The sequence below is a fragment of the Lolium rigidum genome, chromosome 3 (assembly GCF_022539505.1).
Source record: "Lolium rigidum isolate FL_2022 chromosome 3, APGP_CSIRO_Lrig_0.1, whole genome shotgun sequence".
NCBI lineage: Eukaryota > Viridiplantae > Streptophyta > Magnoliopsida > Poales > Poaceae > Lolium > Lolium rigidum.
Genome location: NC_061510.1, coordinates 134,346,571 through 134,359,970, shown reverse-complemented (window position 1 = coordinate 134,359,970; position 13,400 = coordinate 134,346,571). Strand labels below are relative to the sequence as shown.

General features: G+C 41.3%; 1 long non-coding RNA gene across 3 annotated transcripts; it reads right to left on the bottom strand.

The window, feature by feature from the left end:
* Positions 1-5,222: 5,222 nt before the first annotated feature.
* LOC124702363 lies at positions 5,223-12,903 on the bottom strand. Of its 3 annotated transcripts, none has more exons than XR_007002437.1 (5): positions 12,171-12,903; positions 11,439-11,483; positions 10,071-10,226; positions 8,142-9,910; positions 5,223-7,819 (listed from the first exon to the last, which is right to left on the bottom strand). It is a non-coding gene; the product is annotated as an uncharacterized LOC124702363 (long non-coding RNA). The 3 variants fall into 3 exon arrangements; XR_007002438.1 differs by having other exon boundaries at positions 5,223-9,764; positions 9,861-9,910; XR_007002436.1 differs by having other exon boundaries at positions 5,223-9,910.
* Between the last annotated feature and the right edge of the window lie 497 nt (positions 12,904-13,400).

Sequence of the window (13,400 nt, the reverse complement as noted above, 5' to 3'; positions counted from 1 at the left end):
TTTAACCAAGGTAACCAACAAGCATGGAGTCATGATCCCCTGGTATATAAGCAACTTAGGAGAAAGTGTAACACAACTTCAACTAAAGTGGATAATCAACTTAATAAAACAGTGTACTCAACTTAGGATAAAGTGGAATTAGCATCAATGTTAAGACATTTTTAATACTACCTAGAAAGCAACTTAGCATCAAAGTTTAGCAAAGTAAAACATAACCAGAAATCAACTTAGCAAGGCAGCCGTGAGTAAGTTAATTAAAATGGATAATCAAGTTATGTTGGCCAGGGCCATGGCAGGCTTGCGCTCTCGCTATGCATCGTGGGCTCCATCACCTGCTCAAACTTGGTTCCATGGCCTCCTCCACCACTGCGCTCGCTCTAGGCATCATGGGCGTTGTCACCTGCTGAAGCTAGGTGTCATTGCCTCCATCACTGCTCTCGAGATGGTACTAGATTCGCCGCCCGGGATCCACCGCTTCCCGGTACAACTTAGCAACATCACAAATAAGCACCTTGAGCATGTTGACAAGACAATTAATTAGACCAGGTGACCAACTTCAGACGAAGGCACGTCAGGGAAAAAAATTGAACTCCAAAAGGTAAATGAAATCACACACACCTAAAACATAGGTTCCTAGATTTAGATCCTTCACAATCTGGGTAGCTACATAGTAGATCCCACATTAAAATCGCAACCCAACTGCACCCTAGATATTTTTCCTTGAAAAAAACAACATAGCCTGTAGCAACAAAGCATCATATGTAAAAGCAAATTGGCAAAGGAAATGCTCTACATTGAATGACATTATGTGTAATTAACTTAGGCATGCGTGTAGTACCAACGCATTGTACTTTATGCAAAACCAAGAGACAAAAGTCTCCATTTATCGATATTATGTGCAATCAACTAAGCGTATTCGTGAAGCAACAAAGAACTGTATGAAACTAATTTAGTTGTATCGTAGATACAAAAGATAGAACAGACCTAGGACAGCTAATTAGATATAGTATATGTGATATGTTGAGAGGAAGAACAAAAAAACCCTGCACAAGCTTAGTTGTATTCATATAAGACCAAGTGAATGAAACAAAGAACAAACATGGACACCTAATAGGATTAGTTACTGCTGGTGTTGCTTTAGTTGCATCAGGCCCCAACTGGAATGCAAGTAGAGCAGGCTCAGTTGATGCACTCCAGCTACCGCTGGTGCAAAAAGACACGGTGTGACAAAATATTGCTAGAAATACAATAAATGTACTTAGTCTAAATAGTTTAGACAACTAACCATCATCCACTGGGAAATTTAGCATTAAAATTATGAAAAAATAGAGTGTCGAACAACTTAATAAGCCCAATCTACAATTAAAAATGCAAGTGTTTAACCAAGGTGACCAACAAGCATGGAGTCATGATCCCCTGGTATATAAGCAACTTAGGAGAAAGTGTAACACAACTTCAACTAAAGTGGATGATCAACTTAGTAAAACAGTGTACTCAACTTAGGATAAAGTGGAAAGCAACTTAATCTAAAGTGACTAATCAACTTAATTAATTGGGATAAGCAACTTAGGATAAAGTGGAATGCAACTTAAGCTGAAATGACTAATCAAATTAAGCTAAAGTCATTAGTCAACTTAATGAAATGGAATAAGCAACTTAGGATAAAGTGTAAAGCAACTTAAGGTTGTTGCTAAAACATCAAAATAAGTGTATGGAACATAAATAACTTTGTTTTTTAGCAAAGTAACATGTATGAACAAACTCCCCAAACTCAACTATAGTGTCGCAGCGCTTAGTTAGACGAGCTAAGGAACTAAATTATTTGCATGATTGTGTACAGAGAAAAGTAAAAAACGCCTAGGACATGCATATGTAGTGAAACTCTGATAAAATCTAACTTTACTAAGGAGCAGCAAGAAACTTTATATAAGTGGCCAAGCAACTTAATAAAAAAGGCATAAACAACTTATGATGTCGATTGATTTGCACCGTGAATCAAAAGGAATAACCCTAGTTGCATGGATATGCAAAAACCAACAACTTAATAAATGGACATGTGTTTGTGTAAGTTGATAAACCAAGTTGCCTGACGAAGCAACTTAGTAGGACTGATACCTGGAACTTGGTGGACTGCAAGCTCCAACTTAGGAGAAAGCATAAAACAACTTAAGCTAAAGTGTTAATCAACTTATCGAAACATGATAAGCAACTTAGATAGCATCATGAACCTATGAATATCAAATGCATAATTCACAAGAAAAAAAAGGCAAATGCATACTATAGGTAAATAAAAAGCAATTGAGTGTGCCTTGCGGAACAACAAATGTAATGTATGCAACAACTTAGAAAAATAAAAGAACTCCCTCGTGAATAGACATTATGTTAAGCGCCTAACAAGAAACGTATGCAACTTAACGAGCAATTTATGGACAACTTAATAACAAGCATTACACAGCTATGTATTACACACAAAACAACAATTGTCTCACAATATCTACCACTTCAATATAGCATCTAGTATGCAAATTAGCATAAAAATCCCCCAAAACACACCTAAATAATCACAAGATGTACTTAATAAACAAGTAACATAAAGTTGCTACATCAACTTGATACTAATTTCCTACCAATTCTCGGAATTTGCTGACAGAGATAGGATCCATGGTCAGACAAACTTGTACCAAAAACAACTTGATTATTTGAACATGGGATATAAGCAAAAAAAAATTGTTTGCGTAATCGTGGCATCATCATCTCCCCGCTGTGGTTGCCTCTGCCCCGATGTTGCTCTCCTTTGGTGGCCTCTACCTGGACGCCGCTTGCAGCAGCATCTCGAGCAGGCGACCACCAGCGGCAGAACAAGAAGACCGATATTGCATAATGGGTCAATTCAGCGATAGACAATTTTATAGTATTGTAAACATATAGTAGCATGGGCACCCTTTACATATCTTTGGTATTTTATGTTTATTCAGCTCACTTCGCCTATAGAGATACCTTTCAGAATAAAATTCGTCTATACATATAGTGAAAGTACCCACTTTGACTACAAAATACAAATATATGACAGCTACAAAATACAAGATGTCCACTCTGTAGTCAGGCTAATGCTATGCATTATCATGAACGTAAACTGAAACTTGCAGCTGGGCATGTTTGCAACGATGTAGATTCAATCACTTGCGTGTCTACTGGTTCAGAATAGCATTGATCCAAAATAAGCAGGAGCACAATCGAAGCAATCAGCAGTAAAAACATACCAGCAATATTTTGAAGGAGCAGACCCCGCGTCCCCTTCTTCCGCAGCTGCTGCCAACCTCATGCCTCTCTCTACCCAGCCCCGCCTGGTTCCATCTGCACCGAGTCCCAGGGCTCGTGTCACCCCCTACCCCTCCTGTTCGCTGGTGTGGCGCCGGTCGGTGCTGCTGCTCTCTCTCATCCCGTCCTCCACCACGACAACCCCAAGCACGAAGGCCGGCCCCTCATCTTCTCCTCTTCCCCACTCGGAGCCCCTCTTGCTCCCGAGCACGGTGGTCCCCAACCCCCGCCCATCTCATCCCCGCCATGACGAGCGCAGCCCCAAGTCGAGGCCCGGCCAAATCCCCGGAAGTGGGATCACCGGGAGGTGCTAGTGGGACGTGGGATGCTCCCGGCGGCGGTTCCACTATGTGGTGTTCGTGCTCTAGCGGCGACGGGAAGGAGGTCCGGTCTAGCTCGAGGTAGGGTGGGGAGGTGTTGCGCCGACGGATCTCGGGGTGGGGGAGCAGGAGGATTGGGCGGGGTCGCCGGAGGTTCAGGTTGCCGCCGGCGTGGGAGACGGTGGAGGGTGGGGCGGCACGCCTATGATGTGAATGGGGAACAATTGCACGGTGTGGATGGGGAGCGAGAAGGTGGGACGACGGCACATCGATGTCGAAGCTGTCGGAACGACGCGTTTGATCGAGCACATCGGACGGACGAGAAACGAGTGCTCGGACGGACAAGTAGCACCCGAGCGCTTTTTAGCAATTGGGCTCTTAAAAAAACACGTTGCGGATATTTCTGGTTGGAAAAGCAGTTCACATCAGATGGCAAAGCCACCGGGCCGATTTCGATCCCGAGTAGATTTCTGTTTCTGTTACCTTCCAAAAACAAACAACCAGCATACGCGGTTTGAGCGTCAAGAATCACAGTTCAGAGGAGAGCTCTAGTCGGACTCGGTGATGATGGCCATCCACGAGCGATCCAGCCATCCATATATACAGCGTCCATCGCTCGCCTAGCTAGGCACTAGTCTTGGGTTTGCGTGGTTTGATCTAGCAATAGCAAATGCTCGATCGGAACACCAGCGCGATGGAAAAGCGTCTCCTCGGCGGCGTCCCGGCGGTTCGTCTCTCCAACCGTCTTCAGCTCGCCGCCTTCTTCCCGCCGTCCGGCCAACGTGGCCGACGCGGCTCGCCACTTCCGCCTGCGTTGATGGTGGATGTCAGGGTGATCATCCGCCGACACTTTCCCATCGGCCGAGGCAGGATCGTACAGAAGGTGGCCAAGGACATCATGGTCAGGAGGCAGCAGGCGCGGAAGCTTCGCCTCCCGGACACTACTGTACGGTCCATATTTAGGGGCACTTCAAAGTGCCCCAATAGGTAGCCAAAGTGCCCCTAATTACTTTTAGGGGTACTATGAAAAGTGCCCCGGATGCTTGTGTCCCTAAATGTATTTGGGGCACTTTGAATGAAATGCCCCAAATACATTTAGGGGCAGTTTCAAAAGTGCCTCTAAATGTTTTTAGGGGCAGTTTCAAAAGTGCCTCTAAATGTTTTTAGGGGCAGTTTTGAAAGTGCCTCTAAATGTTTTTAGAGGCAGTTTGAAAAGTGCCTCTAAATGTTTTTAGGGGTAGTTTCGAAAGTGCCTCAGACAATCCAAAAAAGCTTTAGGGGCACTTTGAGAACTGCCCCAGAAGGAATTTAGGGGCACTTTACGAACTGCCCCATAATGGCTTTAGGGGCACTTTGCGAACTGCCCTAAAATGGATTTTGGGACACTTTGTAAACTGCCCCTAAAGCTCAAAATGGATTTTGGGGCACTTTGTAAACTGCCCCGAAAGAACTTTAGGGGCAGTTCAAGATCGCCCCAAAAGGGATTTAGGGGCACTTCGAGAATTGCCCCAAAAGGGATTTAGGGGCACTTGGCGAACTGCCCCAACATGCAATAGTAATTCATACAATCCAATAGAGCCAAAACATAACCACCACAGTAAATAATCTGGAATACCAGTACCATCACAGTATGTAACATCACAGTAGTAATTCATTTTGATATTCTGGTTTTATATCCAATTTTTCAGGACGTACAAACTTCTGTAGCAAATATATCTTCTCAAATAGTTCTTCTCAAATAGTTCTTCATGACATCTCACATCTTCCGGGACCGAAGCAAATACCCGATTAAACAACTTTGTTGTAACATATCTCAAGGCCCTAGAAGCACAAGTAAACCATGATAAATATGGTAAGATATGCTAGAAAGAATAAACAGTCTGGAACATACCATAAATTATTGACAGATAACAGGATGAAAAAATATTAGCAGCTACAGTTGTAGAATAAGTAACAACAACAAAATTCATCTTGAGATACACAAATATTTACCAGAGTCATGTAACACTGCAAGTCTTAATCAAACGATACTTTCACGTGACCAATGTAAATTGCATCAAACATTGTTCTATTCAGAACAAATGAAAATTCTAAATTGTAAAGCTTAATGAAAGATGAATATTTACAATATATATGATCAGAGTGGCATTTGAACCATGAAAGGATAAAATAGAACCAATTCTGGGAAAACATGATCGTGTTGCTTATCCTGTCCTAGAATTAGCATTCCAAGTGTAAATCTTAATATTATTATGCAAAAATATCAGTCATCATGGCTAAAATCTTGTCAAAATATATTAGTAATCACTAAGGATAACAAATTGCTTGTCAATCATTCCAAATTCAAGGTGGTGTAGGATTATGATACACAGACAATAGTTGCTCTCTCAAGATGTGAACTGAACATACATCAGCATTTCATTTTACTTTGTTGTAGATCTCTACAGGGAACCATGAGGCAAAAGTTGTAACCAATAATGATAATTTTCTACAAAAGAAAACATCTTTATTTTAAGAATAAAAAGAATTGCTTGTTTGTGCCCTGCAGCCACATAATGGCCACTACACACTGGATAAACTTATTTCTTACACTACCGTTTGATTATCCAACTACACTGTGTTTTTGCTGAAATGTAATATAGTGGAAGCATCTTACCATAGACAAAGCATCAAGGAAATCGAAAATTGTGGAGTGCAGAGCAATGAGGATGAGCATTGGGGCTTTTTGTGTACATACTGCAAACGGTTTGAGCTCACATGGAAACAATGTAACATTGAGCTAGAAATTAGTACGCATGGATCTGTTAATAACCGAGTCAAAGGACAGTGCTAAGCTGTATGTAAGTTTGGTTTGGAATCCTCTGTTGTACTATATTTTTCATCTTACTAATTTTAATTCTAACAAAGCATAATATTGTAAATACTTCATGCTCTATGATGTAATCATCTTACCTAGATTAAGCCATCAAAAATATATGCATAAGGCGGGTATGTGATCCATATAGAATAAGCCATGCTATATATGCAGAAAACAGAAAAGGGAAAAGAGTAGAGGATATGAATGAAGAAACTGAATCAAGGTTTCATAGTTCTGCACGGCATTAAATTCAGAGTTCATTGGAAGCAGACAGTTGGAAATAACCAGTGATGATAACAATTAACTCAACCTGAAACATTGAAGTAAACATTCAAAATAAAAATATTATGGTGACAGGCAAGAAATACCTGTTTATTTAAAATCCTACTGGATATGGTCAAATTATCAACACCCAACCTTATCTAAATATAACTAGCAAATGATTGGCGCGGCGTGTGATGAGAAAGTAGTTGAAATAACATGAACACACCACTTAGATTGTACCATGTATTTCGCATAAATAGCAATAACTAGATCAACTAAAATGGCTAGGCTATCCTGTACCAATGAGGGGAAGCGGCGGTGGTATCGGAGAATATGCTACGTGCAAGTATGCTCAAGCATGGAAAGACCATGATATTGAGACTGTTAGGAGATCTTATGACCAGAACGGAACATATCGAGCCTCCGATTCTATTAAACCAAAGAAAGACATGTGTGCAGGAACTATGACACAAAAGACATAATATAGTGTGTTGTCGCTGGAAGCGAGAATGACGTTGTCATGTATTTGTCCAGAGAATTGATGAATGGCGCGTAAGCTCCTCCCCGAGTCGAGGGCCCGCTTTGCTCGTCACCGGAGCTCCCAACATCAGACCAATCATGGAGTCATGAACTTCTCTGATACTAAGAGCAGCAGAAAACCAAATTGTTATAACCAAGGGAAGATAGATGAGCATATTCAATGTAGGCAATACATACATCAGTTTAATTGAAGAGCACACCATTATATATTAAACGATATTACTTCATGGTGAACAGCATTGCACTACCTTCCGTCGATACGATCAACAAACCACGGATACATGAACATCAATTTTGGTTGACATTATCGTCATGTACTTCCCTCAAAACGCAGCATAACATATCAGTGTTGGAAAAACGCAGCATAACAGATCAGTGTTGGAACTTCAGATACGTACTGGACTGTTCACTGAGACAATATATCACCATAGCAGCTACATCTCCATATCTCTTATAATAATAAATATTCACAGCTATTCAGTATTGCTAGACCAGCATGCAACTTTGAGATCATCATAGCCTGCATCCAATGAAAATATAAAACGGTGTGAATAGAGAATAAGACGGTAGGATGTGTTAACTCGCATCCTTCCATGGTGCCAAATGGCCAGGAAGCCTAAAATAGAAGGTTAAAACTGATGGTATAGAAAAGTAGTTTAAAAAGCAGAATAGATTTCTTTTTGATAGTGAAACAGTAGGAGCCGTCTCCTACTGTGGTATAGATACTAATACAGAAAGATAATTATATCGTTGGATGTAAAACCCTCTGGAATCATCCTAGGATTACAAAGCTCAGTTTCTATCTACAACGGAAAGTGTAAAAAAGTGAAGTCTTGAGAGACCTTGTATCTAAGAAGGTGCAGATCAGCTGCCACTCTAGCTCTCCAAACACTCCCGATAGGCCTTACACCCCTGAGATACAAATTCCTTTCTTTCCAGATACCACAGGCTGAAATTATAAAAAAATTGAACAAAATCTATCCTTGAAAATAATTCTTTCCTTCAGTAATAGTCTCAAATCAGTTGAGACGAAGATTCCAGTTTATGTGTGCAATATGTTTGAACACCAAGTAGCAAAGGAGCAATGAAGAATGCGTGTTCCAATGTTTCGTCTTCACCAGAATTGCATAGTGGGCATGAAAAATTAAGAGGGGCAAACTTGATGTCCAAACATGTGCAATGAAAGATAAACTATGACAATGATGTTTTAAAAACAAGTGGAAAATCGAATAGATTACCTAGTTGTAACATTTCAATGTACAAATCTAAAAACCACTTCTTCCCTGTGCCTACAATCATATTTAGTTATTTGCTATACCTTCTGGAATCAACATCTGTAATGTTTCCTGTGAGAGTATTCAATGAAAATTCTGACCCTTGCAGGGGTTTTAGCTTTAAAGAAGCTGAACTCTTGACTAAGGTAATGTAACAGTAGCTATTTCCCATATCTGCACTACTTTAGCTGATTGGTGGGATCAATATCTTCATCGAAAATTTGTGGGTTGAATGCAATAAAGGAAGTAGCATTCGAATTGGAGGTGTTAACTAATGAATAATAACATTCACTAAAGAATACACATGATAAAACATAAACTTAGGACCTATCTGTTGCACAATCTTTTTTAGCATGGCTTCCACCTTAATATCGTCTTTTATTGCCATAAGAAGCATTGCTCCGTTATGAAGAAGCACCCAGAGTTTAGTAGTACAGCAGCAAGACAATAGTTTCTAAATTATTCAAAAAAGGGCCACCACTAACTAACAATATTTGTTGGAAGGCCATATGAGCACCCTTTTTAATGTACAACTAAACTAAAACATCAAGAGCTACCGAGAGATGTGCTTATCAGGGGCATAAGTATCCATGGCGCGAAATCCCTATTTATACATATATACTGTAACTATTAAAATTTGGACTACAACCACAGCAAGAAAAAAGGGGCCCTAGCAATCCGAAAGGAAGAGAAACATATCAAATCTCAACATGAGGAAGAGGAGAGGAATACGTCATCAACCTATCGATGAATGTAAGAATCTCATCATACCAGGGGAATATAATCGGTCAGTGTTAGATTGTTTTATATCCAAAACTTCAAAAACATGAAAGGCTAAAAACAGAATGATCAATATAGTGCAGCCAAACTATATGTATGTAACCTTGACTATATAATTGAGCCGATCGCTTCCCTATTGCATCAAACTTATACCTGATGTATGTTTACAGATAAACATGCTTAACAGCAATCGAAGTGTATTTCAATTCATGCATACAGTACCAAAGGTGAATTCCATGACTCTCTAAATCAACAACGGATCACTTGAATGCTCTTGACCCCTCACTCTCACTCTCCACTATTGATATTTCACAAATTAATTACATGCATTAGCATGTATGTATGAGAAGAAGATAACAGTCTGCATACCTGTGCATGGTGATGAGAGGAAACTTTGTAGATAATGTAGTCCTGAAATGTAAGCCTCGGTTTCGTACTTGTTGCCACAACAGTTTGAAACAGAATGAACCAATGAAGGCAATGAGAAAAGAAGAATGAATACTTAACCTAGATGGATCAACATGTGTGCAGCCTAGAGGAAAGACCACCAGTGAACCCTGAAAAAAAAAGTTACAGTTGTAAGAAACATAACAACAAACATGTGGAGGGCACTAATGCACAACACATATTCCCAGAACTTTTTACATCTGAACATAGAGACATACCGAATGTAAAACTACTAAAAGTTTCCGTAAGAGGATGTGGTGATGCACTCACCATAGTCTCCTGGGCTGCTGGGCTCCTGAAGTGAAGATCGATGTCATGAATGCGTTGAGGAATAGTTAAGTTTAGTTCCCCGGCTCAACACTGAATAAATTCAGTTAGAGCTAAATCCAGTATCACTTCAGATTTGTCTCTTTTATGAATGTCCCTCTGCAGTTTACACATACGTAATGTTCAGTAGTCAAAACATGTTTTGGAGCTTTGGTTCCGGAGTTGCAGTCCCAGTTTACTCACGAACAAAAAGACAATTTAGCTGAAACAATTTCATAAATTTTGAGTAACTGAGCTACTAACAATTTCCAGTTGAACACAAGATATAATCTGTTAGGAAGCCCCACAAGTCAAACATCCTAATAATTAACGGTGCAGAATTTGGCAAAGGGCAAATCTACATTTTACTTTATTAGTTCCCACAACAAATGGATAGTGTTAAAGTATGTTTATTTCAGAATATACACAGGAGCAACTGAGCTCACCTCACTTGTATCTGCCCACCAAACATATGAGAATTTGATTGGGCAATATTTTCTGTTAGTGTAAGTATATACCAAGCTAGGCTGACGCAATCCTAAATCTAAGAAAATAATCACTTAGTAAGCTACGCATACATCACATTTTTTTTTCATTTTTCTTCAACCTCACCAGTGCCACAGTCATCTTAGAACGAACACAAGTAAATGACAGACTAATTCAGACTGTGCCCTTAACATTCTATGAGAAACGGAACATGAAAGACCACAACAACCTCACCACTCACCAGTTCCTGTAATTTTTTCACTTAGAAATCAAAGATGGCATAAGCAACGTTATGATGCATGAATTTTCTTCAAATAGAAAATTAGTTTCTGCTCTTTTCTTCTGAATAAGTGTGTTAGAATCTCGATGCCACCTGATGCCACCGTCCCGGCCAACACCAGCAGCATCCGCAACCTCCACACACTGATGAAGCTTTCCCTTGGCCCCCTCCACCGGATCACAACCCACGCCTTGCCATTCCGCCTCCAATTGTGACGTCGCTCCTAACCCTAGCCCTAGGGCTCGGCTTGGTCGCCGGCCCTATTCCCGCGCCGCTAACATTGAGTCTTCTCGTAAGGATTTGTTTCCTAATGTACATATTTTCTCTATATCAATCTTTCGGCTACCAACAGTAACACATTACTGCAGGAATATTTGGATTGGCACTATATGTGAATGAGTGAACAATTCAAATATTTTTTCGGTTGAATTTCAGGTTAGACGAGGTCCCTCGCTCCTTCTGTAATACTGATCTTTGCATCCGTCTTAAGGTCATTCTCTTTGAGTTTGGCATTTCTTTAGCATGGTTAATAACTCAAGGTTAATAACCAATGAAGAGAAGCTCACCAGGCTGACCTCCAGGTTGAGCTCCCTCGTCCTCCTATATTGCTTCTACAAAGTAGAAAAATAAATCAGGATAATGCTTTCTATAACTCAATGCCGAGAACCTTGTTGACAACAACTTCATAAAGAACAAAATTACTATCCTGGATGCCTATACATATCGATAAGCTGCTTACAAACAATTAGGCCTGACTGGTTCATAAAGAACAAAACTGCTATTTCGAAAGCCTAAACTACTAGCATACGCAGACAAAAGAAGCCCAGATTTCATACTCACAACCACTTCATTTGGCATGCTTACCCATTAGAATTGATGTAACTGAATTTTATTATACCCAGATGGTTCAAATCATGTCCAATTTTGCTGAAGCACGAGATATATGAATGCAAAATACTCATTATTAGACAGAGAGCAAGTTCACTTTGGTATGTCCCAATAGAAATAGAAAACTGCACTCCCCATAAGACCACGTCATCTAGTCTATTTAAGCTCTAGATCAGCTTACTTGAAGTAAATCAAATGAAAAAAAACTATCTGGAACCTAAAACACACTACAGAACATATCAAACAAGATATAACTGAATTCCAGTATAATGTATGGTCAGTTTCGTCAGAAACAAAACCACAGCAAATCACAGATGCTTGGATGAGTAAATCCTCCAAACAGTAGCATCACACAGCACAACCTAGAATCACAAAAAGTTGAAGACAGAGTTGAGAGGGGTGTAGCTCACCAAGGATGCCACGATGGGAGCACCGGAGCCGGAGGTAGTCCTCATAGCCACAGCAGTCATCGCCACCTGAGCAGCAGACAAGCATCACCGCGAGGCGGCGGATCAGAGGACGCCGGGGTTGTCCAGGTAGTCGGGAGTCGAGCTGTGGAGGACCAGGTAGGCCTCTAGGAGGTCGCGCGGGAATGGTCGCGTTGTCCTCGGTGCCCATGCCGAGCGACGGGGTTAGGGTTCCGCGTGGGAAGCGACTTGGAGCCGCGATTGGTGGTGTACGAGGCGGAGCACGCGGGGGAGAACGACTATGTGGTAGCGCGGAGCGGAACCAGCACCTAGGTCGGCCGGAATACACCGGCGGCGACGAAATCAGCCGGCGACATTTAGGGTTCCGGGGTCGGCGGCATGCACGAGAAGCCGTGGGGACCGAGTCGAGCTGGATCCACGTACCTCGCTCACCTTCGCGACGGTGGAGTGAGTGGAATGAGCTCACCTTCGCTTTTCAGGCGGAGGTCCGACGGATGAAAGCCATCGCCGGAGCTCGATGGCGGCCGCATGCCAGAAACCCTAGCACATCGGGAACTCGAGAGAGGATGACGGTGCGGCCGCTAGGGTTTCTAGGTTTGGGGGCGGACGAGGTAGAGCTGGAAAACCAAATCGAGTTGGGGAAGGATACAAAGCTCATCGAGGCGGACGAAAGCCCCATCTCGCCGGCGCTGGAGACGGTCGGAGGCGGCCAGGAGAGAGCGGCGGCGCGGCCAGGCCATGGCGGCGCGTGCGTGAGAACGAGAGGAGGAGGGGCGACGAGACTCGGGGTTGACCTGACCGAGCCGGACCGACTCGGTCGGACCAGGTTGGGCCGGCCTGGTTACTAGGCCATTGGGCCAGCCCAACAGACCATTTGGTCAATTTTTTTTTAGGAAAAACCTTTTAAACATTTAAGTTGTTTTAAAAAAACACAACCAATAAATAAAAGTGAGTATCAGAAAATAAACTCTATAATAAAAATAATATAAAATAAATACTTTAAAATCAAAAGAAAAATAATATCAATTTTCCTCTAAATTTTAGAAGAAAAATTTTAAATCTTAAACTATTAAGACCTAAATACTAAAAATATAATTTTCTTGTTTCTATTTTTCACATCAAGAAAGTAAATATTGCTTTGTATTAAAATTTCATATAATACAACAATTGTTTCTTTGTAAACTGTACGTCCCACCCCTCTATTCCGATCAA